This window comes from Pseudophryne corroboree, chromosome 4, assembly GCF_028390025.1.
Source record: "Pseudophryne corroboree isolate aPseCor3 chromosome 4, aPseCor3.hap2, whole genome shotgun sequence".
Taxonomy (NCBI): Eukaryota; Metazoa; Chordata; class Amphibia; order Anura; family Myobatrachidae; genus Pseudophryne; species Pseudophryne corroboree.
In genome coordinates, this window is record NC_086447.1 from 589,284,821 (window position 1) to 589,290,772 (window position 5,952).

General features: G+C 39.3%; 1 protein-coding gene across 4 annotated transcripts in view; it reads left to right on the forward strand.

Moving 5' to 3' along the window:
* PACRG (parkin coregulated) overlaps nt 1–5,952 on the forward strand; it is a 1,062,802-nt gene that overhangs the window by 360,271 nt on the left and 696,579 nt on the right. The gene's annotated exons all lie outside the window — the stretch shown is intronic.

A 5,952-nucleotide genomic window follows, 5' to 3' on the forward strand; every position in this document is an offset into this window, starting at 1 on the left:
GAAGAGACAGAAAGATTTGAGCAAGCTTACATCCACAGAAGATCTGTATTTAGTTCTCCAAGATGTTTGGAACAACCTCCCTGCAGTCAGGCTTGGACTGGCCCACAGGGGTACAGGGGAAACCACCGGTGGGCCCCACTGCCTGGGTCCTACCTCCTGCTCTACGGATCAAGTTCCAGTCTGTGCACTTGAATTATACATTATTCATATGTTACCTTATACTGGACTATGGTGTATTTTCTACAGTGCATTGCTGTTATTAATCTGTTATTAATCTGGCACATTATCAAGCATGCAGCAGCTTAATTTACTGTATATATTTATGAAGGGGCCCAGACGTTGCACTCTCTAATGGTTAGTCAAACCAGTGAGATGGAAGGCCACACACCCCTCTGCAAACTGGCCACACCCCTAACATAGGCCCCTACCACTGCATTTCCCCGGTGGGCCCTACATGCTCCAGTCCAACACTGCCTGCAGTGTTCCTTCAAACACCGTGCAGTTGTACATATAAGAATTTATACTGTTTGGTCACACCATATATTTAATAAAGAGTTCTCTCCTGTTCATTCATTTTCCATTTTGTTAATTGACACAAGTAAACTATTAACATTTCTCTTTTTGAAAGCATTCTTACTTTGCAGCATTTTTTCCACACATGCCTAAAACTTTTGCACAGTACTGTATATGTCTATATATATATATATATATATAGAACAGAGAGTAGTGGCACTCACACGGACTTCTATAGTATCCAATAAACGGGCGCAGTACGCCTCTGCAGGTTAACGTTTCAGTTTTATTATCAAAAACTTTCGTTTGATAATAAAACTGAAACGTTAACCTGCAGAGGCGTACTGCGCCCGTTTATTGGATACTATAGAAGTCCGTGTGAGTGCCACTACTCTCTGTTCTACATATCACCTTGCTGCTTAGCATTGTATTGGAGGCACCGGGGCATCTAAACAGTCTGGAGACGGAGTGCCGGCATCCCCAAACCGTATATATATATATATATATTTCTTTTTAGTTTTTTTTTCCAATGAGTAGTAAATTATTATTGACGATGGTATGAAACTGACAATGTCTAATAATAAGTTATTACTGGTGTATCTCAGTCTTGAAATCCTATGTTACACTTTTGTTTATTTTGTTAAAATATCAGTCAGTGCTCTTATGGCACGCGCCTAAGGGTGGCAGATCAATGCCCATAGCACAGATAAAGCAACAGATTGTGCTTCCAAAATGACTTTCATATTTATTCTTATTTAAAGAGGCTTGGAAATGCTTAGTCTACCCAGCATGATACATAGATTACAGCAAAACGGTATGCCCCCTCCTTTTTAGTGAAATGGTGTTATTAATTGCCAGGGATGGTAATTAATCATGAATTGGGTGGGGTTATTTAATCATTTTTAAGTTAATCCATCCATGAATAATTACATAGGAAAGCAAGTCTATTCTAACCGTCAGCAAAGGAACATAGTGTGCACGGAATATGTATTTATGGATGATGAAATACCATAGTCTCATACCTTCCTGTTCTGCACAACTACCATCTATTGTCTGACACGTCACATGCATGAAATGTTCTATTATATTTCAAGATTCAGAAAATAGTATAACGCAAGGAAAATAGATGATATTGTTATCTTTTATTTTATTATGATTTTCCATTGAATGCCAACACATGTTTAGTAGTATCAATAGCCTTTGATTGAATAAAAAACTAAAACAAAAAAGTTAATAATGCTCTGTAGTATGATACAAGCTTTTAATTAGTTATTATTATTATTCATTATTCTAAATGTATAGATTACAGCAGTGCAGGGGGGGGTTTTACACTAAAAGAAATGTAGCGACTGTCAGCGGGAAATGTAGTAACTGGGGGGGGGATCCAAATTCCTGATTATAGAGTGAATGTGTCCATCCCATGGAAAAGGCATAGGGGGTCATTCCGAGTTGATCGCTCGCTGCAGTTTTTTTGCTGCACAGCGAACATGTTCGTAGTAGTAGACTATCAAAATTATATGAAAAATACAAAGAAGATATTATAAATATCTTCTTTGTATTATTCTAATCAGTTTTTAGAATCAAAACTCTGGAGTATACTGGAGTATGCATAAATTGTCTGCACATCACTGATCAAAACTCACCATATTTTCAGTACTAGGGGGATCAGTCAGACCTGATCACACGCTAGGTTTTTTTGCTGCGCTGCAATCAGGTCAGAACTGCGCATGCTCAGGCGCGCCGTACGGGTACAAAGGGAATCGTTGCTGGGCGATAGATTTAGCGAATAATCCATTTGCACAACCGATCGCAAGGAGATTGACAGGAAGAAGGCGTTTGTCGGTGGCAACTGACCGTTTTCTGGCAATGTTTGGAAAAATGCAGGCATGTCTAAGCGTTTGCAGGGCGGGTGTCTGACGTCAATTCCGGGACGAAAAAGACTGAAGTGATCGCAAAGGCTGAGTAAGTCCAGAGCTACTCAGCTCGCTCGGCTGCACAAGCGTTCGCACACTTGCAAAGCGAAAATACACTCCCCTGTGGGCGGCAACTATGCGTTTGCACGGCTGCAAAAAGTAGCTAGAGAGCGATCAACTCGGAATGAGGGCCCATAATTAGAACAAGGTATCATCCATCAGTAATATGTAATATCTATAATATAGGCTTCTTCAGAGGCGTAGCGTGGAGACATGACACCCGGAGCAGGGTCATGTCACGGCGCCCCCACCCACCACCACCACACATGCACATACATACATACATACATACATACATACATACATACATACATAGATTCACACACAATTAGGCACAGACATACATAAGCACACAAATACAGTATACACAGATAGATAGATAGATATATATATACACACACACACACACACACACACACACACACACACACACACACAAATATACACACATAGATATACACATTCATACACATATACACAGACATACATAAATATACACATATACTGACAAGTACTCACACATAATGTATACAAAGATATATTTACACAAATACACACATACATGTATACACATTAGCACACATATACACACACATTTATACATAAACACACAGTAATTCTCACCAAGAGGCCAGCAGCAGACCAGCTCCTCGTTCCAGCCTATGTGATTGACAGGCTGGACCTCTGTGGGTAGAAGGAAAGGACTGAGGAAAGGGAAGGGGTGGCCACCACACTGCCTGCATGTTCCAGATCACTGAATGCAGATCCCTGACAGCCAGGAAAGTTCTTCTGACAAATCTTCAAACTTCCCCTCTTCCCTAACAACACACCACACTACACTGCACTGGACTCTCTGCACTGTGCAATCAGTGATCTGCAACATGCAGGCAGTGTGGTGGCCACCCCTTCCCTCTCTTATAGTCAGTTCCTCCTACCCCTGCCCGAGATCCTGGCTCTCAGCTGTGCAGTGAGCTGTCCCCAGCGGCGCCTGGAGCTCGAGCTCCACTTGTTCCACCCTTCCTACGCCCCTGGGCTTATAGGCTGTAGGGAAGACACACACATGTATGTGTATATATATATATATATATATATATATATATATATATATATAAAAGTTGTCAGGAGATGGTTAAACATCCCATAAAAAATAATCCATATAACCAGTAGGAGGCACAACTGAGCTTTTTAGGCACACATTCTCCCGCCTCATGTTAAGATGCTTGTCTTTTTGCTGGCAGCTGCTCTCTGGTCTGGTGAGCTCATTGAGTGTTCAGATCCACTCACATCATACTTAGTAGTAGAAGCTGCTGCCATTGGGCATGTGCAGCGGCTCTATTCCGTCCCTTTTACACAATATTGTGGCCGTAGAGGAATATTCATAAAGGCGCTCTAAAGATTATGAACCATATGGGTGGAATTACATACCTTTTGATGAAAATGTAAGTTCTCAGTTGTTGTCCTTCTCCTTTTGGGGTAGATTTCAACCTCAAAAAGAACAATAATCACAATAGTGGATTGGAATCTATATCAATCGTAGAGCCACCCAAGGTGATATTTCTTCTTTGCCCGGTAGGTATTACATTCACAGGACAAATATTGTCATAGACGTGTATAGATCTTTCATGTATAGATCTTTCATCTATGCATTTTTTCACTGCCCATCTGAAGATCTCAGTTCCTCCTTCTTGATGGGTTTTTCTCTGAATACAGGTCACCAAAATAGAGGAGTAGCACATAGTGTAAAATAGTATTTTGTTTGTTTTCATAGAAAAATATCCAAATAACACCAATAGATGCATATACACAGAAAAATAATACATAGACCAAATGGACTCCTACCACATGGAATTGAGAAATGAGCATCAAAATGAGCTGCGATAATAAGATGTTCATCCCAGTTACACAAGCCGTTAGTATCTCTGCACTTTTCTCAAGCTTGAGGTACAGCAAACACCTTGAAAAAGCAGATTTTATAGTTGGAACATGTTGTTCCATATTATTTAGAGTGACTTTATGAATTTTGTTTATTTACAAATATTTCTTGTAAGTGTGAGGTGACACTTGTTGATTTTTTCATGCTGGCAGCTCCCATTACATATTTCATGATCTGAGCTGCTGACTAGGTGGGGGGCTTTCCAGGCAACTGGTAAAACCCTTGTGTTTACATTTGACTATAAAATATTGCATATTCAGTAACGTGATATTTATGTTCACATGGGAGTTCCATGCCTTGTAAGATATCACTCTAATATGTTTAAATAACTACGCACACGTCTACTAATGAAAACATATTCAGGGGCTTATTTGCTATCCTGAAGTGGTCAGTTAGAGATTGGTCTGACTAATCTTGATTTCTGCTATGAGATACAGATGATAGGATCAGAGTACAGCATAAACAACATGAATTCATAGGTGTATTCTCCTTCCATTAATGGTTCAGACGTGCAGTGTATGGCACTGTAATGGTGTGGGGAATAATGTATTGGCACACCTTATGCCCCTAATACCAACTGAGCATCATTTAAATGTCACAGTGTACCCGGGCATTGTCCTGACCTTGTGAAACCAATAGTGGCGACCTACATTTAGTAGGATAATGCATCATGTCACAAAGCACACACCATATTACACTGGTTCCATGAACAAAACAATGAGTTCAATGCACTCCAGTGGCTTCCACTATCAGCACATCTGAATCCACTAGAGCATCTTTGGGATGTGGTGGAACAGGACATTCACAGTATGAATGTGAAGCCAATAAATCTGTATCTACTGGACCAGTATCTCTAATGAATATTTCCAGGATCGGTAAATCCATGCAATGAAAAATGTAGGCTTTTCTAGTGGCAAAGGGTGACCTACCCAGTACTAGATAGGTGTACCTACTAAATTGAGTGTGTATAATAAATTCATATTGAAACATGTTCCAGGTGTTTGGATATTTAAGTAACCAGAGCTTTCTGTAACAACATAAAGTCACAAGTCCACAGGATGAGTTTTCTCATATAGTATATGTCTGGACTCTGGTACAAGTAGCACAAGTCTGAGAAGACGTCAGATTTTATTTGAATATACCAAACTGAGAAGGTAATTATAATACAGAAATGTTGTTAATGAATACTAAAGTTATAAGAGGCGTTTTTTCAACTTTTACAAAAATGAACACATCCAGATTTATTAACCACATTTATATTATAGGATTTTGCTAATAAAATAACTACTATATAACAGTCATAAAATTTGCATCACCATGTTGCCTGCTAAAGTGAGGTTGGAAGCTGGAAGTTGACGCATTTCAGTAGTTTAGATTTAAAAATAAGACAAGCATAGTAGCTATCCTTTATATGTAAAAAAAAATCCAAGCTGCCTGGGCGCTGGAAAGTTATATCAGTATGTCAAACTATGCTATAGTTTCAATAATTTAATATATGTGTTTCAGCATTCATTTCATATAAAAAATGCACAT